The 22977-nt window shown below is 41.5% G+C and overlaps 1 protein-coding gene across 1 annotated transcript in view; it reads right to left on the bottom strand.

Annotated features, from left to right (window-relative positions):
* GUCY1A1 (guanylate cyclase 1 soluble subunit alpha 1) overlaps positions 1-12966 on the bottom strand; it is a 35334-nt gene extending 22368 nt beyond the window's left edge. The window contains exon 1 of the mRNA XM_083520013.1: positions 12705-12966. The gene's annotated coding sequence lies outside the window, so the exon portion shown is untranslated. The remainder of the gene's footprint in view (positions 1-12704) is intronic.
* Between the last annotated feature and the right edge of the window lie 10011 nt (positions 12967-22977).

Below are 22977 nucleotides of genomic sequence, written 5' to 3'. Positions count from 1 at the left end.
CGTTAATGGGCTTAAGCATGGTAGTTAGTATAATAAAGGAAATGGCTTTGTGCCAGACGTCAAATGGGTGGGCCCCCTGGCTGATAGTGAGAAGCACAATAGGTAGTGTGTGAAGAAGCTGGGCTAGATGCAGGCAGAAGCTAGAGAGTGAGGCCAATGCTTGATTTGTGCATGCCTCCAACGTTGTGGCTATGGGAGAAGCTAGACCTTCTGGGGGTTTTAATGCTGTAATCCCCTCCATTTTAGGCTCAGGTTGTATATATGTAGAAATAAACCATATATTGAAAAGACACCACAGTGTACCTGCTCTCCCTCATTCCAAGGAAACTGAACCCTGGGTAAGCTCCTGGAACCCCCGGGAATCTTGCACCACTCAGAGATTGGGGTGGCATATTATCATTCTTAAAATGCCTAGTAAATCTATGTTTTGGTATGCATTACTTCTGGGGATTTGGATTATTTCCTAGACAGGAACACAACTGGAGATGAACTGGGGTGGGGTGGGGAGTGGAGATGAATGATACACCACACATGTCTAAGCCTTAATGTTTTCTTTTCAACTAGAGCCAAAACATGGTGAATTCTTTTTAAAGAACTTATTTTCTATGATACTTTTTTTTACTGAAATAAAAGAACCCAATTTTCTTGGAGCATTCAGGAGCTTTGGAGAAGTCAATGTGTTATGGAAAAACAGTATCACTATAACATGTTTTGATAATTCACACACCCATCCCACACCCCACACTGGGCACAGAATCTTTAAACTTTGTTTGCAGCAGAGAATTAAATCCTACATAGCAAGCGATGCATCAAGCTGACAACAAGAGCAGATTCCAAAGCGACAAGACGCTGTCACTAAAGTAGCAAAGCTGGAGCTGAGATGTGAGAGCTGTTAATATTTGACTTAGAATGTCAAAGGTTTCCCACCGCCTATCCAGTTACTCCTGAAATGAAATTATGGAAATACATTATAAATGCACACATTTTGCCTCACACATTTTTCTTTTAATATGTGAACAACAGTCAGCTAGAGAACATAGAATAGAGCAAGCAACAGAACAATTCTATAGAAACCTGCACACACCATTTAAAGGTTTGTCCCATTTTAGCAGCTGAAACTTACAATGTAATGAAGTCAGTATTGTACATAATACTTCTGGCCTATTAGCAAATATGTTATTCATAGACTGAATTTACTATCCAAAGTATGGCTTATTGGTTACAGCAGAATTTGGAGTTTATTGAAAGAAAATGAGTCCAAATGACACGTGACTGCAGGAGATCTTTGATTAAACCTCCCAATATTTTCGTTTTCAGTTCAAGGCAGCCACAGGCAGCTCTAAATTAGTTCAGAGCTGTGGCACAAAGGAAGGAGTCAGCACCAAAACTGCTGGACTGCCCCTCCCACAGGGCCATTGATCCAACTCAAATCAAAGCACCCCATGGCTATTTTTAATTAAAAACTAAAAGTGAGAACCAGTCACAAATCTCCCACATCCCATGCAGTTTAGCTTCTGTGTCATTAGGAATAAAGTACCTTAAGATTATGCTTGTGAATGCATTGGTCTCGAAATAACTGAGTTTGAAGTTTAGAGTGGCCCCTGGGAACAAGTGAATTAATATTCATTAACTGCCATGCTTGCTCTGTGACATTAATATTAATATTAATTTGTAATCCATAACAAGTTATACAATGTTTTTAGCCCCCTTCATTGTTCAACAGCTAGGGTGTTGACTTGTATCAGCCACAATGGGCAAAAACAATAGGGTGTCCATATGTTCTCCTTTACAGAGGACAGTCCTTTGTTTGAAGGAATCCTCTAGTTGGTGAGCTGTCTGGTTTTAAAGATAAAGACCCATAAGAAGGGAGAGCAGGGACCTTGAAGTTGCCCATCAAAAGCAGCACCTGGACAGCAGATTGAGCAAGCACACAGATCACCTGTTCAGTCTTTCTCACTATATTGTACATCTATTAAAATTGTAGTAATCAATTCTACATTTGTATCTGTACATACGAATTAGTGGAAGGAAACTTTACACAAATCAGTGTCCTCTTTTGTGGAGAAGTGTTAAGTGACCACCCTAATAAGCAAACTGTTGTTGCAGGTTGCCAATTAGTTTCCGGGCTATATTCCAGCTGACTGTACTTACATGGACAAGGGCAGAGGTACAAGAAAAACTCCCCTTCTCTTTTGTTTTTTTATCCACGTTATTATGAAATTTTTATATCCCACCTGCCACCTTAACCAGGGCTCTCTTTCAAAATTTGACAGCACAGGTGAAACCATTTAAAAGATCTTGCTACTTGTCACTATCAATTTTGAAACCCCAAATACCTCCCCCAGTTGAGTTTAAAAGGATGACAATGACCTGTTTGTATTATCTGGTTATTTTAAACAAATACTGTTGCATTCCTATGCACAATTTCCTGAGAGTAAGGACCACAGAATTCAGCGATATTTACTTCTGAGGAGACATGTATATGATTGCAGTGTTCAGTGTGTAAAACTATAATGAGGCTTGATACTGTTTCCTTTTTATAAACCATCAAAGGGCAGCATACAGATTTTAGAAATGAATGAAATTAAACGAACACAATTCACATCTCAGTGTAGGTAAAAGATGAAGTATTTTGATTTACAATTATTTGCTCTTACTCATTTCAACAGAAAAAAAACCATTTTCTTAGACCCAAGGAATCTGCTCAAGTTTCTTGCAAATTATGGTTTACAAGCAGAGCCTAACAATCCAATATTGGAAGCTTCTGCACTAGAACTTAATAGGGTGAAGCACAAGGATCCTAAAACTTGTGCAATTTCACAATCTACACTTTGAAGGGAATTGAACACAAACTTCAGTTTAGCACAGTACAGCTACCAGCAGCCACCATCACTGTCGCAGTCTCCCATTCCAACGCAGAAGAACCTCGTTGTATGCACCCTGGGCTGTGGTTCAGTAGAGCACATGCCTTGCATGCACAAAAGCCATGTTCAGTTCCTAGCATCTCCAGTTAAAAAGGATCTTGGGTAGCAGAGATGAGAAAGACCTTTCTCAGACACCCTAGAAGCACCACTGCTAATCAGTGGAGAGGATAATGGGCTAGATGGATCAATAGTATAAAAAAAACCAGCTTTTTACAAGCCATTTTGTCTCACTAGAGCTGCCGGTGTCATACAGGCTGTGCCAGACACAGAATACAGTTTTAGCTTTTATGGAGAAGGTCAGTGTTTGTTCCATAACAGGAAAGCAGATTTGCAGGATCAAAATAAATCCTCTCCAATCTAAACAACTGTTACATCCCTTTAAATAAGATAACCATGCAGAACAATTTTCCAATATATACTCAATCAGTTTTCTTACTTTTCTAACACAAAAGCATGTTGTTACACCCATATAGTTCCAGTGCTTTGGGGGGCCCAACAGGTATTCCCCTTCCATATGATTAATGCATTGTATACAGTTTGTACTTTATAGTAGCTCCTTCCTTCCTTTTTTCATTCAGTCCACTTTGCTGTCCTTTTTCCTACTTAATGTTTTATTGAAGTTTTCACACACACACACACACACACACACACACACACTATGCACTCACTGTGAACAACAATGCATGCACAAAACTGAACTTCCTTCTTTGCATCCCCATTTCCCTCTGTACAGTTTTCATATACTAGAGGTTATAAGGCAGTACTTATGGAAATATAAAGCCACGATCGACATCTTGCCTAACTCCCTCATCTATCTTTGTTCTGTCTTTTGCATTATAAAGCACTTTCTTTCCCCCCACCACCCCAGCCAAGACTTGTGGGGGGAAAGGATCTCACCAGACTGAACTACATTGCATTGGACCGACTGATGCTAAATGTGTCTGTTTGAAACATATATTTAGCAACCCCTTTCTCTCCTGAAGGGCATATTAACTATATTAATCATCTCTAGGTCACTGGAAGCCTTTGGCTTGGAAAGAGGTTATTTAATTACTATTTGCTTTGTCTAGGCCTCTAGACAATCAATGTGCTTTTGATTCAGTGCAAGCATTAACTCTTTTATAACCTTTCCTTGAGCTCGAAATGCTCCTGTTTACTGGGTACACATGAGCAATCATTAACATTTTGGGTTTTTACTTGAGGTGATGAATTAGTGGTGCCATGCCTTCTACATTGCCATGTAGATTTGCTCATGTCATTTCATAACATTGTCATACTACTTAAGAAGCTTGTGTGTGTACGTCTCATTGAACCAGCCACTCCACATGCACATAACAATGTAATACATTTGATGGTTTTCAAGATGCCACAAGACTGTTGTTTCTACTGCAAAAGATTTACTCCTCTGAAAGCATATTGTCCTATTCAGAATAATCATTTGACATAGCACTCTTGAAAACTGTGCCATTTCAAACTATATGTGGAGGGATTGCACATTTGAATACTGTACTCCTCAATGTTATATTTATGTAAATGGTGGATGAAATCCATGTAGAAATCCTTACATAGTATCTGTACTACCAGATTCATTTTGAGCAGTTTCAGTACACTAAGGAAAAAAGGGAAAGTACAGCATATTAACTGTTGGAACTCATCAGCATGCCAACTAGCATAAATTGCTTTGATTATAAATAGCACTTTTAACTGACATTTCAATCAAATTCTAGTCTGTTTGGCCTCTACTCACTTCCCTTCCATGTCACAAACACACACACAGTGTAACCTTTCTGCTGAATTTTCTGGTGTGTTTTTTAGAATCTCACCCATCCTGTGATTTTTTAAATTTTTATATTTGTGTTTGTCATTCTAGAATAAACATGCAAAACATTATTGTAGTCAGTAGAGGCTGCTAACTCCCCTCAGCTTGATTTGGAACTAGGTCAGCAATTATAAGACTCACTGGATAGCTAAACTTTAAAAACTGGAGGGAAACCCCCCAGACTCATCTTTTTCTAAGTTATCTAAAATGACCCTAACGTCACCTTGGCAAATTGTCTTAACATTTCACAGACCTTTAATTCACCTTTTTTACACCAACCTCATCTCACACAAACAGCTTCAAAGGATGATATCAAGGGATCAATGGAGAAGATCAAAACGTATGGAAAAGAAACCATCCAATTTCTGAATTTGTCTAGCCAAGCTCTAGGAAACTTCCCAGCCAAAGTAGTGCTTAACGTGTGCAACCGTTTCCCCATTTTTCATCGGACACTGACACCAAAAAACATTCCTTCCATAAGCCACAGTATTTTTTTAAAAATAAACTACATATATTAAATTTGTAGTTAGATTTATGCTAAATATTTCTCATTAGTTATGTTTTTAGCTGTTCCTATTTTATCTGTAAGCTGAATTTACAGGTGGGGGAGGCAGGCAAATAAACAAATGTGAACAAGCTTCTCCAGTTTATTTACTAACTTAGTAGCACTGGTCCATTGGTTACTTGAAATATTGTAATTCTCTTCCACAGAATGGTGGCACAATTCACTGATACTGTGAAGCTTTTGGGTGATAAAGTTTGTGTTTTCATATTACACAATAGTGTTTCGTGTTGCCCAATTTCCGAAGCCATAGAACATGCCAGGGAATAGCCTTTCACAGGGTCAGGGTCCTTGTGAGGAAAGAGTCCTGGAGATTTGTACTGCTTTTGTATCTTCAAACAAACAAGTTATGTTGAATGGGAAGCAAGTATATAAACAGGCATCAATTGTCAAAAGCAACAGGACATCCCTAAGGCTTATACCAGTCAAGTCCAAAAACGTAGCAACTGTATCTCTCTATGTCTAAATTCAAAAGTGTTTCTCTTTTCCCTTTCTTGGCACTACAGATGGAGAAGAATTTTGTTCAGGTCACATTTTTAGGCAAACTGACCTAATTTACACCTTCTGGACTAATGCACAGATCAGAATGTAATTATCTATTGGATTTCATGCTTCTCTGAAATAGCTAACATAGTTCTCAGCTTTAAAAATGCACCAAAATGCAAAAAGTATACATTTTTGTGATACAATATGTCAAGAAATGTGTACATTGAGGTAGATGTGTACAAATATATATTTTATAAAGTATTATTAAGTGCATCTCTAAATACATTTTTCTATGGACTTTAAAAAATGCAATTAATGCATGAATGGGGCAGAACAGACTCATGAATGAACACATGCAAAACTGACATGGACCAGATGTGCACTGATTTGTCCATCCATACTTGGCAATACATTCCCTGGGTGTGGCGGGGGGGGGGTGATCTCAGACCCCACTCTGAGAGGTATAGATATAACTAGCATTCCAAACATCTGGAAGAGCTAGCCTAGTTTAGTAAGGATCAGTAGTAGCTGAGTATGTCCAAGCTTTGCAAAAGGTAGCATATTTATTGCAATGCTATTAACCTCCTTGAATTCATGGGAAAGGCAATAAAGATAAACAAACACAACTAACCTTTTTGTGAACTGTATTTCATAGCATTTAGGGAGTGCTGTCTAAAGCATTTTAACAAACTGGGCAAATGGAAATTTCCATCCAAATTCTATCAATGTAATAAATTCATTACTGCAATATTTTTCTTGCATAATTATATAATTAATGTTATTTAAGCAATCACTTTCAAGTGGGCATGTCTGGGACCCTGGGCACTTTGAACAGAAGGACCTAAGAAATGATACTTTGTCCCATTCTATCTATATAGATATGTGTGTGTGTGTGTGTGTGTGTGTGTGTGTATTTATATATATATCCACCCACACATAAACAAACCAAATTATTCTCCAAGATTCTCTGTGTTACAATTGACCTAATTACAATATGGGCTAGACTGTTCTCAAGGGATATAACAATGCAAGTGACAAATCTGCTTTTCCAAAAACTGTTTATGTGTATTATCCCTGACTTTTTACATATGGAAACATAAAGCCATTATTCTCTTAACCTTTCATATACATATCCATGCCTATCCATGCTCCCCACTACTCTACTAAAATAAACATAAAGTGGAACTCAGATGAATTATATTGAACCCTTGTTGGTTTTAAAACAGTTCAAAAAATTCAAAACTATACTTTATTTAACTACTGTAATCCTCTACATGTTCTGCCTTCATACTCGCAGGAAGCTGTAAAAGTCCAGCTGTGACATCTTCAACAGATTTATTTCAATGCCCATTAAGTATGCATTTGAGGTGAGAAAATCCATAGTTGCACAAGAAAGAAAGGGTGGGGGGAACTCAGGTTACAAACATGGCTTCAGCTGCTGCCAAATGTGATTGCTGCAACAGAAGCACTTAGCAGCTGTAAACCCTGTGCAATGAAAGAGACCTCTACGACAGCATCTGAGAAAGGTACATGGGCCTCCACTTTGATTTATTCTCTCTCTACACAGAAGGCAAGAAAGGTTATATCCATGAAATATGTTGCTCTTTTTTTTTGGCAGGACATTTTGCAAGATTGGTTCAGCTGATAGTCGGTTATGATTAGCTTGCTCCCTCAGGGACGCAATCCTAAACATACTTCTCTGAAAGGAAAGGCGCATTCCTAATATGCCACAGCATTTTGGCTCCACGTGTGCTAGGATGGCTTCTCCCCTGCCCTGTGTGTACAATGTGATATGTGGAATGCATCCTGTCTGCATACATGACACAAATATACTAGGGTCAAATTCCACATATGCAACAGAAGGGAGTAGTTGCAGCATGTGGATGAGGCATATATTCTGTATTTTGCAGGGAACATACACAAGACAAAGGCTCATTCTACTTTATATGTGGAATCTAGCCATGTGTGGAGCCTACCTACTGGTGTGAATTGGCCCTAGGCCCCATTGATTTCAGTGGGGTATGACTTCCAAGCAAACAGGGGTTTTTTGCTTGGTGGGTTTTTGCAGCTTTGAGATTCCAAACAATGCCCTCCAAAGCATTATAAGGTTTAATAAACCCAGTTATCAACTTTGTTTCTCCGTGATGGAGACCGCATCTTATGGGGCCAAGGGAAAAGAAGGCAAGACAAATGAAAATAAAGAAATGTACCTATTGCTATTAAATAGCAATGTAACAAATGTTTGTGCCACAGGAGCCACATTTGTGCACTTCATGGATTACCTCAAAGAAGTTCATATAGCTGATAAACTAATAAAAAAATAATTACTCAATATATTTCAAATAACTGCTCAACAACTGCATTATACTCTAGTCTACTGCAATGTTAGCTTCACATTCAGTTGTCAGGGGCGGGGGAGCACCAAAATAATTATCTGTCTATTATCAGTTAGTGACCTTTTCCACTTTGTTTCTTCTCCTTCCCAACTGTAGAGTGAAAGGAATCTTCTGACTGCTCTTCTATTTAGAGATAATGATCAGTTCAGCTGATTGGGGTATCTCTGCCTGCCTTTTATCTAGCAGCCTATCAGGTCTACTCATGATTGACAGAGTATAATAAAGCCTAATCTCAGTTTCAGAATCACAGCAATACACATAGGAACAAGATTTCATTCCCTACTGTTTGATAAAAAAGTGAAAACAAATTGACTGTTTCACTACTTTTTGATAGCAGTGAAAATATATAATATATGACTTCTCCTTAATGGCATAAAAAGTATACCGGCCAATGTAACCATTTCAAACAAATATTAGTTTTATTACATAAGAAACCATATTTTCCAGCAGCTGCCCCCCCCCATCAGAGTTGTTGTCATCACCAATCTAGAAACTGCAATCTAGGAAGGCAGCACCTTCTGGTTTGTTCTTTTTAAATTTATTCATCCCACTCCTCTGTATTTTCCACAAAACTACTATTCATTCATTTATCAAAGAAATGTATATGCTACCTTTTAAACAAAGTGTCCCAAGATAATTATTTTTTAAAAAATATACAAAACATCCAATTACAAAACTATAATTACTACTGACAATTTTATGTCAACAACAGTTGAAAGATCCATTAGGTATTCAAAACTCACATCAGAATCCACAGCAGTGAATTCCACAGACAGATACTTGAATTTGCAACATTTCAGGTTTGATCTGTTTAATTATTCTAATCAAGTATCAACCAAAAATGTAGTGGTAGTTGTTCACTCAAAGTTCAGGCTGCATTTTGTGTGTGTTGATTTTATAACATTAAAAATGCAGAATTCACGATATTCTATGAACTCAGACAGTTGGAAGCATAACTATAAACCCTTTATCCCGACTGTCTGGATTTTAAAAACAAAACAAAATACATTGCAAGCTGTATTTTGCACATCCACATTTTTATTTTGGATCTGACATGAAAACCCATCAATAAATTATATACCTTGAAACTGATTATCTTAGTCGTCCATTAACGAAACTGTTGCCTTCCAAAAAGAATTATTAACAGCGTTAATTGTTGTAGTAGACACCTTTATCCTTAACCAGTGAGAGAAGGAGCTAAACATTAAGACCTTCTTTTGTGACTCCATAAAGATGTATCATGAAATAATTCTCATTAACCTCACTTTCTATATTGTTCTGGTATTACACAATGTACTTTGAAAGATATTGTTCTTTCACCATGCTTGTCTAAAGTTAGTAGAATAAAATACATGCAGTAGGTGGCCCAGATGACAAGATCCCCACTCTTGACCTAATTGATGTGGTCAAATGAAAGCAGAGCAATATGTTTGGCACCAGCTTAGCTGCAGGAGGTGCAGGAAGGACCTCCATACACAACTGCCCAGGCCTGTCACTAAGGTTTGACGTCCTCCCAGGAGGTGTAACCCATTGCCTCTTGAGACAGATGGATGCCAACAACAAGTAGGTGGTAAATTACAACCCATAAGGAAGTATAATAAAGTCACAAAGTTTCTGGTGGTTTCTTAAAATTTATCAAATACGTTCTGGCATAGGCTTTTGTGGACGAGAATCCATTTCTGTCAGATGCACCTGACAAAACAGGGACATGAAAACTTATGCCACAGTAAATATGTTAGGCTGCAGTCCTATACCCATTTACCTGGGAGTAAGTCCCACTGAACTCAGCAAGACTCCCTTCTGTGTAGAGATGCAAAGAGCTGTGCTGTCAAGTCTTTAAAGTGCCACCTAAATTCCAACCACTCAATAATACAGTTAGATAATTAATAAAAACCATACTAATTTATTTGTTTTTTTACTCATATGCCAGTTGCATGTTTTCATACTGGATTAGAAAAGGGGCAAATTGGCTAAGAAACTAAGAAACTTTTAAGATTTTAAACAGTTCTTAGTTTTTGCTTCACAACCATGAACACAAATGGCAGAAACAACAGAAGATTCAACAATGGAGCCTTTGATAAACATTAAAATACTGTCCCCAAGTGCTCAATCATAAATCAGAAAAGTAATATATTTCTAACCTGTAGTGATTAATTCTACTTTAACTCTGCTTTCAACAGACATTTCCAAAGGGCAGAGCATACAATAGATTCATACCAATAAGTCCAGTTGGTTTTAAAATAAGAACTTATTTTCTAAACTTGCTGGAAGTAATGTAGATGAGACCGAGGCAAAGAATTCATAAGGACAAGAAAGGAGAGTTAAAACAAGCAGCCTTTTACATCATGCTCAACATTTCAAGAGTTGGGATGGGGGGAGGATGTTTCTTTATAGAATGTGAAGCAAGTATCAATAATTTAATGTCTGAAATCAGTCTGACTTGCACTCTAAGATGCACCCTGTGCAACTATATATTTTAGAGCTATCTCCAAGAAAGGTGGTAATGATAAAGCAACTGGGTATTGGAGTTTTGTTTTGTTTATTTTGCATACTCAGATACAATGGCCAAATAACCAGAAAAAAACAGCCTTGCTCTGGTTTGTGCTTGATTCGCAAAAATCTACAGATGAAGTTTTCCACAGACCAGAGATAGGGTTGGTGCCAAAGCATGAAAATGAGCTAGTACATTTCCTTCTTTCTTCTCTAACGGGAATAAACACCTTATTTTGGGTTGTGTCATTTCTGATTAATTTTTCCTGATCGTTTTGACACTATACCATGGTTTCATCTGCTGTTTTCCTCCTTGTTTCTGTTAACTACTGATTCTAGTTTTAGTTTCCTTATTTTAATTGATAACTAGAGACAAAATTTAAAAAATCCTTCCAGTAGCACTTTAAAGACCAACTAAGTTTGTTATTGGTATGAGCTTCCGTGTGCATGCACACTTCTTCTTTTTTTGTTTCGACTACGGCAGACCAACAGGGCTACATACCTGTAAGATAGAGAAAGTGTGACATGAGTGGCTACAATGCTAAAGTTGGGGACATTCAGATCCAGCCATGGAGCACATGAAATGATTGATCCATTCTGCTCTCCTCCACACATTTTTTTTTTTTTTTTAAAATTATTTACAATTCTATCAATAGTGTGTCTTGCCTTCAAGGAGTTAAAACTTGTATACATGGTTCTACCCTTCCCTATCTTATCTTCACAATAACCCTGTGAGGCAGGCTGTGCCGAAAGACTTGATGGCCTAAGGTCACTCATTGAGTTTCATGGCTGAGTGGGGATTTTGGCCTTGATCTCAAAGTGACAACTGTGAAGCTAAAAGCGAAGAACCTCGGACGCCATCCTGACCTCGGAAGAAAGGGGAGTTATGATTTAGTTTTGTTGGGTTTTTTTCCAATGCAACAGATCCTTGCAAACTGCTTTGAGAACCGTTACAGTTGTAAGGCACCGGGCAAATCTTGTTACGAAACAATAACGAACAAATAACATTTAAAGAAGCAGCCATCCAGCCTGTGCAAGTATTTGCACAGCATGCGAGCTGCTTTTCGGGGCGCAGCTACGGTGGCCGCTGAGGACAACTCTGGACAACTCTTGACTCGACCCGAGGAAAGGCCGGCCCGGCCTCGGCAGCAACCTTCCCTCCAGCTCCTGACAGGGTGAGGGTGGAAGCAGCTCGCTCCGCCTTTTCCCACGAACCTGCCCCGCTGCCGGTGCCTGGAAGCCCCGAGCTCGTCCTGACCCCGCTGCCCTGACCCGGGACGCTTCGCCCTCTGCCGCGTTCCGGAGGCCGGAGCGTGGGAACCAGGCAGAGCGAGAGCGGGACGGGCGCGCTGAGGGGGAGAGGCGGGGCCCGCAGGCTCCCGTTCCCTTCAGACCGCGCGAGCCTCTCTCCGGGCGCAGGACCTGCCTCGGCAGCAGCAGGGCGGGAAAGGAGAGAGCGGCCCGTCGCGGCCCGTCTTTCCTCTCCGGAGAGGGTAGGGAGGTCCGGAGAGGAGTCCTGGCTGAGGAACCCGCTTTGCTATTGGCAGGACTTTGCGGAGCTTCCAAACCACCAACCGCGTGCGGAGGGGGGGGGCAGTGAAGGAATGGTGCGCATAGGAAGGTGAGGGAAACGGCAACAATACCCCTCGCTCCCCCCATCACCTGCCTCAAGTGGACCATGCCCAGAGAAAGGCATCCGCGAACCAATTTAGGGCAGAAGAAGGAGGAAAGTGGTGGCGCGCGGTGAAGGTTGGGCTAGACCGAGGGAGCGGCGCAGGCACCGCTTGAGCAGGCGAAGAAGGGCGGGAGAGGGCCACACCCCGGCGCGCCAGGCAGCGCCAGCCCCTCCCCTCCGCGCCCTAGCGCTGTCCAGGGTCCCCATTTGCCCCGGCTGGCGGCGGCGACGAGACGTCTTTCTCCTCGACGCCTCAGCGAGAGGTGGCCGCGCGCCGCCGACCCGAGCAGCCCCACCGCCGCGCGCTCGCCCCGTTGCCGCCTGCTTTGTGGCGCTCGCCTCCTCCACTCACCCCGGCGCGCTGCTTCTCCCCTTTCGCTTCGCCCGGCGCTCGAGCGGCAGTCGGCGGCTCTTGCTGCTGCTGCTTCTTCGGCGGCGGCGGTGCCTGAGGGGAAAGCGCCGCTCTCCTTCCCAGCTCGACAGCCTCTCCCCGGCGAACTCATGTTGGAAACGTGCGTTTGGACAGCTGGCTTCAGCCGCTTCTTCTGGCCCCTCCCCGGCCTCTCGCTCCAAGCGAGGAGGCGCTTTCTTGGGCGCCCAATCGGAAGAGCCGCCGCGGCAGGAGCGGAGCGCGGGGGGGGGGGGAGAGCAGCCGAAGCGACACAAAAGGAGGAAAGATAGCAAGGTGCGGGGGGGGGAGGGGGGAGAAGAAAGAGCGAGGCGCTCATTAGGTGGCACATTTTAAGACTTCCCATCATCTTGGGTTCTACTGCGTTCAATTGCCGATTAAATACAAACACGGATAGGTTCTTGGCTGCCACATAAAGCCTTCCCCCTTATTCTGGAATTGTTGGGAGTTAACTTCAAACACCTTCATTATTACTATTACTATTGCATTTCTATCCCATCTTTCCTCCAAGGAGCTGAAGGTAGCACCTGTCGTCTTCCTCATTTTATCCTCAGAACAACCCTGTGAGGTAGGTGGAGCTGAGAGTGAATGAGTGACTGAACCAAGGTCATGCAGTGAGTTTCATGATTAAGCAAGGATTTGAACCCTGGTCTCCCAGGTCCTAGTCCAGCACTCAAACCACTACACCACACTGCATCATATGTAGCTTGCCCCAAACAGATAAACATACCTGGATGCCGCTGGGAACTCTTCTATTCCTCCAGCCTGCGTTCCTCCCCGCCCCCAGCATCCACTGCCTTAGCCTATGTAATGAGAAGGCCAGCCCCGTTAATCCATCTCTTCAAGTTATATGGACCTTTTCAACTTGGCATCATGCCGGAAACTTGCTTCTGAGCCGGGAGCGGCCTGCCACAGCACTGTCAAACACTTTGCAATAAAGACTATGCTCAGGAGAAGCAGAAGTGGAGATGCTTCTGGGGGCCTACAGATGAACAATCTGCTGGGTGCTATAGATGAGACGCAAGCTGTCATGAATTACCTGCTATTATTAGGAGTTCTACCAGGATTGGAGAACCTCAGTCCCAAGATCCAAATGCAGCCCTCCATAACTATATGGCCCTCAAGACTCTCCCCATGGCACACACCTCAAGCTCTGCACCCCCAGTTGTTTTTGACTGGCTGTAATGTGATCATCCCTTTTGGATGGATAGAGGATGGAGAAGTCAGTGTGCATGTGGAAACCCCTGATTTTCAATGGCATGTGCTGAGTAAACTTCAGGTGGCTACCACCCAACATTTTTCCCATGTAAGGATAACCAAACGTAACTAAGGCCTTTGATTGCTACCAAGAAAATCTCTCTTCCTATATAGATAATACCTCTTTCCCCCTTTTCTTTCTAATAAAAAAATAGGGCAGCTGCTCATGAAAATGTCAAACTGATTTGTGTAGGATACAGTTTAGGATTCCTTATCCTAAGTGTTGAAATGGGTGCACACACATTAATGTGATAAGATGTACAGTAAATATTAAAAATACAAAAATGCAGGTGCAAGCATTATGATACTGATATATTTGGTTATTCATATAAGTAGAGTTGCAAACACAAGAAAGAAAGGAAATGCTGTCATTAAAGTGAAAAAATGCATAAGGCAGTGCCTTGAAACTGATCCTTCTGTACATCTTTACCAGTATCTGTTTTTCTCCAATGGAGTTGTATGCATGCAACAAGTTTTGGTTTCCTCCTCTTTGGAAAAGCAGCCCAGTTTTGGCTTACCCACACAACAACACATTATGCTTTGGCTTGTGAATTTTACAAATATGGAATTGTTCCTAGCTTTTTATATTGATCCCTGAGCCCTCATTTTGCTCTGGATTTTAGCATGTTCTTTTGTATGTTGTATTTTGTAACTTTATAATGCATTGTGGCTTGGCTCTAGCTGCATATAAATAAACAAATGTAAATATTCAAGAAGCTGATCATGAAATGCCTCCTTTTTTCTTTTTCTTTTAAAAACATCTGGATCCACTCTTCACTTTATGGGAAAATCCTCTGTGTGTGTATTTAAAAAATCATTCATTGTAAATACATGCACACAAATTGAACACAGATGAAATCCTTCTCATTCAGGAAGCTGAATCATTAATTGGACTAACATTTGACTGGTTGCAGTTTTGAAATTACTCTGATTTATACAGATGAAAAACCTTATGTGGTAATAAATGCCAAAAACATTTTGACATCAAAATTGTATGTCATTATTATTATTGTTATTAGAAAATATTTGTTTTGAACTAGATTTTTCCCCCTGCTTTCAAAGTTGAACTCATTTATTTCAATCTGACTCTGTGTTATTTATCACATCTGTAATACACTGTAGTTTATAAAATGGTTTATCATTCTTATCTTCAAAGCAATCTGTGAAGTAGGTTAGGATGGGAATTATTATTCTGCACCAGTCTGCCACTCTTCTTCATGGCTAAGCAGCAGTGGCGTAGCGTGGGGGTGCAGGGGGGGCCAGCCGCACTGGGCGCAACATCTGGGGTTAGGGTTAGGGGGCGCAAATCCACGGGTTAGGAGGCGCAAATCCACGGGTTAGGGGGCACAAATTACTTGCCTTGCCCCAGGTGCTGACAACCCACGCTACACCACTGCTAAGCAGTAATGAACCACCCTAAGGAAACTTCTAAACAGTTTTGTTGGCTGGCGGTTGCAAAGGAATGAATTGGGGGGAACCAACTGAATCTTAATTGAAACTTAATACAAATAAGAAGGGGTTACTATTGGGCGGAGGAGTTTGTGGTCCAGGAATGGATTAGACCAAGGCCCATTGAGGCCAGCATTCAGGTATCACAGTGGCCAAACAGATGCCTATGGACATACTGCAAGCAGGACCTGAGTGCAGTAGCACTCTCACCCCTCGTGATTCCCAGCAACTGGTAATCAGAAGCAGACAAAGGATGTGGGTGGTGCTGTGGTCTAAACCACTGAGCCTCTTGTGCTCGCCAATCGAAAGGTTGGCAGTTCAAATCCCCATGACAGTGTGAGCTCCTGTTGCCCTGTCCCTGCTCCTGCCAACCTAGCAGCTCGAAAGCACGCCAGTGCAAGTATAAATAGGTACCGCTGTGGCGGGAATGTAAACAGTGTTTCTGTGCACTCTGGCTTCTGTCATGGTTTAGTTGGTTTAGTCCTGCTGGCCACATGACCTGGAAAGCTGTCTGTGGTCAAACGCTGGCTCCCTTGGCCTGAAAAGCAAGATGAGCACCACAACTCCATAGTGAAGTATGTCCTTTACCTTTACCTTTTACTCAGAAGCAAATGGCAAGGTAGTGCATGAATTCTGTGTTGCTTTTACCAAACACATGATAGCCAAAATAGAAATTAAAATGCATCCAAACAAGGAGATTGCATTGCTGGATATCAGATCTAATAGGTACTTGAAAAATTTTATTAAAATTTACGCCACCAATTTCAGTAGCCATCACACCATCCCTGCCAATGAATCCCATAGGTAATTATACTTTCTGCAAAGAGCTGCTTCCTTTATTTAGCCTTCCTGAACCTGCTGCCTTATCAATTTAATTGGATGACCCTGATGCAGTTCTCATGTTTTGAGGCAGTGTGCAGATTTTTCTCTATTCATTATTTCAACATAGCAAATGAGCCTACCATTAACAGTTCTTCTTAAACACCAACATTGATTGGAATGGGATTTTTTAAAACACACACACACACACACACACACACACAAATGCTGCTTTTGCAATAAACATGCAAAGTTCAAAGATGTATATTTTATGATGACAATAGCCACAACTCACAACTTTGTTTGGGGGCGGGGAATACAAAAAAATGGTGCCCACCCATCTAAAGATGATTTTGTAGGCACTTCATAGTAAAATTATGTCATACTGTCATTGTCCATTTGTTTTCTAGATGTTTAACAATGAACCATTTTTATGCTGCCTTCCTCCTGTTATTTCTTTCTTGTATTAAGAAAGCTTTTTCTTAATACTGTATCCTTGTACATTTTATTTTAAATCTTTAATCAGCAGATGGTGTTAACAGGAGAGCCTTTAAGGGAAGAGAATAGAGGATGGTGAGCTAGATTCCCTCTTTACAGTGGTACCTCGGGTTAAGAACTTAATTCGTTCTGGAGGTCCATTCTTAACCTGAAACTGGTCTTAACCTGAGGTACCACTTTAGCTAATGGGGCCTCCCGCTGCCGCCACACAGTGGTGCCGCTGCTGCAATTTCTGTTCTCATCCTGAAGCAAAGTTCTTAACCCGAGGTATGATTTCTGGGTTAGTGGAGTCTGTAACCTGAAGCATCTACAACCCGAGGTACCACTGTACTTCCCAACATCCCATTTTCACGACCTTCCTAATACCACTCCTGCATCTGAGTCGGCTAGGAGGAAACCTGTTACTTCTCAAGGGACCAGAGCTGTCCTTTGGGAATTATCCAATTGCTGGTCTCTGCCTGCAATTTACTTCTTTTTACCCTTGTTTTCTCTGGGTTGTTTTTATTAATTAAAAAAAAAGCTTTTAAATTCACAGCGTTGTAGTTGATTAATAGGCCCACTTAGCAATGTAAACTGTTGGCAAAGACTGTTTCTTAACAACTGCTGCCACCAACGAGTCCTTGGGCAAATCTGGACACCCTAAAACAAACACCGGATGGGGAAAATGCTTTGAGACTGGACCGCTTTGTTTGACTCAGCCAAAGTTCTGCGTTTCATTTGCTAACCTGGGCATGACGTCCTTTCATACATAATCATGGATGCAATGCAGGGTCCTCATTAAATAAAATGGCATTACTCTAGAGAGTAAGTAGACAAAAATAGCATGAAAATATAAAAAAATGCAAGATTATGTAGGTGGACGTGTTTCTTCACCACTTAGCTAAGAAAGGAATTAGCAAGCAAAGCTGTTCAATTTATATTCCTGATCTGAACGTCCTAGGTCATTTTTATAAACATGAAATGTTTTTGGCTGCATGTTATGCATGTTTAAGCCCTACTTTAACATTAGCCCTACCCACAAATTGATTCAGGGCCCGATCTGGGGTGGGGCAGTGGGTCTCTGCATTGGGCCTGTCAGCAGGCTGTGCATAGCCAACATGGCCAATGTAAGTACAGTGGTACCTCAGGTTACATACGCTTCAGGTTACAGACTCTGCTAACCCAGAAATAGTGCTTCAGGTTAAGAACTTTGCTTCAGGATAAGAACAGAAATCATTCTCCAGCAGCGCAGCGGCAGCAGGAGGCCCCATTAGCTAAAGTAGTGCTTCAGGTTAAGAACAGTTTCAGGTTAAGAACAGACCTCCGGAACGAATTAAGTACTTAACCCGAGGTACCACTGTATAGCTCATTAAAGATACACCTTCTAATTTAGAATGTAATCTTTGGAATACAACACTGTTCACTTATAAGAAGAACTTAGTTCTCATTTTTATAAGGGTGATATCTGCAGGCATACTCAGACTGTAAAGGGCTATAGAACAAAAGGAATGTTAAAACTGGAACAATGCTCACTTCTAAAGTGAATTCTTCTGTAATTACATGCAATAACCGTAAAAGGAAAATGACAGCCTTTCTCACCTAAAGAGACAAAAATAGACAAATCTGTACAAAAATGTGACATTCTGAAAGTCACTTTGGCTTCTTAGTACAAGCAAAATAAATAGATTAAACCAAATTAAAGGTTAAAGTGTTACATCCCTAAAAGCTAGATAATTGAGAGTCTTCGCACTACAGATTTACTTATGCCAATCAAATGCTGGCTGGGTCTCCAATGCTCACCTTACCTAGTACTCGTCACTTATGGTTATATAATAGGCCCTCAAAAGCTTAGGAAGCTGCCTTATACTGAGTCAGACCACTGGATCCATCTAGCTCAATAGTGTTTACTGGCAGTGGCTCTTCAGGATTTCAGATGGAGTTTCTTCTGAGAGCCAGTGTGGTGTAGTGGTTAAGAGCGGTAGAATCGTAATCTGGGGAACTGGGTTCATGTCTCCGCTCCTCCACATGCAGCTGCTGGGTGACCTTGGGCTAGTCACACTTCTCTGAAGTCTCTCAGCCCCACTCACCTCACAGAGTGTTTGTTGTGGGGGAGGAAGGGAAAGGAGAATGTTAGCTGCTTTGAGACTCCTTAAAGGGAGTCTTCTTCCAGCCTAAATTGAAGATACTGGGGATTGAAACAGGGACCTTTGGCAGGCAAGGCAGATGCTCTGCCCCTGAGCTATGTCCCTATTTCCTGTTTGCAACAAACATGTGTCCAAACCAATAACTGAGGTGCTGAGTCATTTTCAGAGCCAGTTCTACTTCCCTAAGCAGCAGATGCTAAGCAGTGGGCAGCAGACAGAGAAGTGACTTAGAATCTGGTGCAATTCCACGCTGGCGTAAGAAGCTATCAGCCTCACTGTTGCTGTACTGCAGGAGCCGTCATTGCTGCTAGAACTGTCCAGGATGGGTTTAATTCTTGTAAATCTGATTAATCATAGCAAAATACAGATTCTGCAAACAGCGAGAAAGTTCAGCAGACATTGGGGTTTGACTGCTTTTGCTAATATCTAACTAGGAGGTTACGTATGAAATGTGTTGAAGACTTTACATGCATTTGAACCCAGTATGCATTAACCAGATACATTTTCTTATCTATTACAGTGGTGGTTGTTAAAGTGAAGTACATGTCTGTTTGGAAGCTATTTATGAGGCTCCTGGTTTTGTGTGTTAAAAGTCACCAAAGGGCTGGCTGAGAAGTCTCTGCAGCAGATCAGTTCCTGTGTACACCATAATACTTTTAGATAAACTCAAAACAACTAATGTATACTTTAAAGCAACTTTAAAAATGTAAACAAATTTTTAAAAGGAGCAAATACACAAATAGCAGTGGAAGAAATTGAAAAATAGAATCGCTCATCGATGCAGTAATCAGGAACCCCAAAGCAGCAGCAATGCAGAAAATAAACCAAATAGCTTCAGCCAATCCAAATGCCTTCCAACAAAAGGCCAGGTTTTCCACCTGGCACTTGAAAACATATCGAGTGTTGAGTTGTACCTTTCTGATGAAAGCATTCCTAAAGTCAGAATCATCACCTCTCAAGCTTTGCAGGCACTTACCAATCCGGCAGGTGCTTAAGTTCGTATACATGACACTTCCTTCCTTCTTATCCTTGGACAAGCCTATGAAGCAGGCTGAAAGAAAGTGACAGGCCAAGGTCCCCAAGTGCAGACCCTCCTAGTGTCCCTATTTTCCAGGGACAGTTGCAGATTTACAGAAGCCATCCCAGTTTCTGATTGAATCCCGGAATGTCCTGTTGTTCCTTAGGATGTCCCTATTTGCACTGGAGAAATGTTGGAGGGTATAGAGTTATGTGACCCCCAAGCCCAGGAGAGAAGGAACTATACAACCTTTAGAAGACATCTGAAGGCAGCCCTGGAAAGGGGAATTTTAAAATGTGTAATATTTTATTATGTTTTTATATATGTTGGAAGGCACCCAGAGTTGCTGAAGCAAGCCAGTCAGATGGGCAGGGTATTTATTACTATTATTATTATTATTATTATTATTATTATTATTATTATTATTAATGTACCTATTTTCACTGGAGAAATGTTGGAGGGTATGCAAGTGAACTACATGGACAAATATGGATTTGAACATGGTTGTTCTAAGTCCTAGTCCAGCATCCAAACCACTACACCACACTTTGAGTCTTCATGGGAATATGTGCATTCTTGGAATCCAAGTCACTGTACCTTAGCACAGGCTGAACTCAGTGACTGATCAGAGATGGGGAACTGAAGGCCAAATGCAGCCCCCAAGGCCTCTTGCTGGCCCCTGTGATTCTCCCCAAGCCATATCTCCTTTTCCCAGGGTACACACCTCCCTGGCCTTGCTTTGCATTCTCCTTGAGTATTCTTTCCTGGCTGCAATGTGTCATTCAACTCTGAAAATATCTCCTATCTGGATGGTGGCTATAGAGCATGTGTAGAAATTAGCCAGCTGCATAACAGTGAAATTCACATGAGTTGCTCTGCCCGTCTTTGCCTCTGGCCCTGCCTACCTCTGGCATGTGGTCTTTGTAAGCTTGTCCAGAAAGCAACATGGCCCTTGAACTGAAAATGATTCCCTATTCCTTCTCTGGATTTTTCGGCAAGTAACTATTCTTTATGTTTCCAACATATGGGCAAATAATCTAGCCTAATGCGAAACTAAACATCAGGAAATGAAAATAACCATGGTGACGGAAAACAAAATTATAACACTTTCTAATATATGGCAATCTGTCATGACACATTAAACAGAAATGTCGCATCCTGGAAGATTTAGTCCTGAGAACAGAAGGGAGGCCTTCTAGCTGTCTTCAAGCTCACAGATGGACAAAATTTGGAGGCTAGTGACTCGCCATGGCAACAGAGGAGTTAGCTAGAGGAAGTGGGATAAAGTTGCAGGAAGAAAGATAAGTGTAAGAGAGAGTTTTCTAAACATAAAAATATTTAGGAAATGGAACAAATTGCAAGGGAAGTTGTAACGGCCCCATCACTAGAAGTGGACTCTTTAAAAATAGCTTATTAGATAAACATGTGTCAGAGCTGGTTTTCACAGTGCAAAGACCTGGATGACCTGCTATGGCACTCACTGCTGCGTGTGAAGTTGTGCTTCAGTCATCTGGCCTTTTAGTTACTTAATATGAAATCTAATGCTTATTGTACAAGTGACAGTCATGGGCGGAATCCACATGGAATACCTCCCATAAATCAGAGGTGGAGGCTCTGTGTGGCCCTTCAATATTGCCCAATTCCCTTCAGTCCAGCCAGCATGGCCAGTGGTTGGGAATGATGGACTCTGGAGTCCAGCAACATCTGGTAGGCTAGAGATCCTCCCTAAAAAAAATAAAAATCCAGTGAAGTGAATGGAGAAAACTTTTGGGGGAATAGCAGGGAGCATAGCTCAGTGGTAGATCACATGTTCTGCATGCAGAAGGTCCCAGGTGCAATCTCTAGCATCTCCCATGTCTAGCTGGGAAATACCGTAGTCTGAACCTAGAGAGCTGCTTGGCAGACCACCTTCCCCAGCTTGGTGCTCTCTAGAAAGTTGTTGGACTGCAACTCACCACAACCTCAGCCAGCTTGGCCAAAGGGACAATAGGAGTTGTAGTCCAAAATATCTGGAGACACCAGGTTGGAGATAGCTGATGTAGACAGGACTGTGCTAGATAGACAATGGAAGACTAGCTTCCTGTATTCCATAGAAGTTGTTTTATGCCTGCTTTGACACAGGTGAGTCAGTGCTGTGATCCAGGGTGCCAATTTAGGCTACTCCCTTTATGATTCTCATAAATAAAAAGTTGGCTTTTGCTTAACCAATGGAACTTTTGACTCCTCTCCCCCTCACTGAACAGCAAATCTTCCCCTCCCTTTGTTGCCCGCTAAAATACAAACTGCTTTTGACGCTCCCCTTGCATTCAGAGGTCTTTTGTTGCACAGCATAGAGGGGCTGTCATTCACAAAGCACAATTCCAAAGCACCGTTGGGAACACAAAAGTAGTCGGATGCTGCTTGAAAACTCAAAATGATGCCTTGTGCCCAAACGTGTCCAGTCTAGGGAATATGAGCCACACAGAGTGCCATTGAAATAAACGGGGCAGAGGACACTGGGGATTGCATTCATCATCCTTCTGCTTTTGACTTGGATGATGTTATCTATAATCTTGGTGTGATCTCAGCCTGCTGTGAAGTTCTCTTCATGAAACGGAATAACCTAAAACTGAACAGATTCCCCTGCAAATATAAATTTGTTTTCAGCTATGCTGTTTGGAAGTGTATCTTCAAGCTACTTTTGTGGAGAAATGCCTTTCTTATTATGAGGAAACTTAAGGTGCTATTTGAGTTCCAGCCTATTCCAGTCTCCTCTTATACTCTGCAGATTTATTTATAGACTGTGAACATACATAACCAAACATGGATAAAGCTATTTCTAGACAGTTTGTGTGTTTACCTGCCCCCTCCCACCATTTTGAAGAAACAGTCTTTTTTCAGGAAGCCTTAGAATCAGATATTACGCAGTGTACTGGGAAAGATGGTCCATTTCTTTGAACTCGCAGAAGATATGAATGGCATATTGACCTCAGCTGTGTGGGATTCCATTTTTATGGACGTACGTTAAATTGTGTCAAAATGGAGTTTGTGTTCTAGTATTAAACTCACTTTT

Source organism: Podarcis liolepis, assembly GCF_965112155.1.
Source record: "Podarcis liolepis genome assembly, chromosome: 9".
NCBI lineage: Eukaryota > Metazoa > Chordata > Lepidosauria > Squamata > Lacertidae > Podarcis > Podarcis liolepis.
Note: the sequence above shows the minus strand (reverse complement) of the source record. Positions and strands in the feature narration are given on the sequence as shown.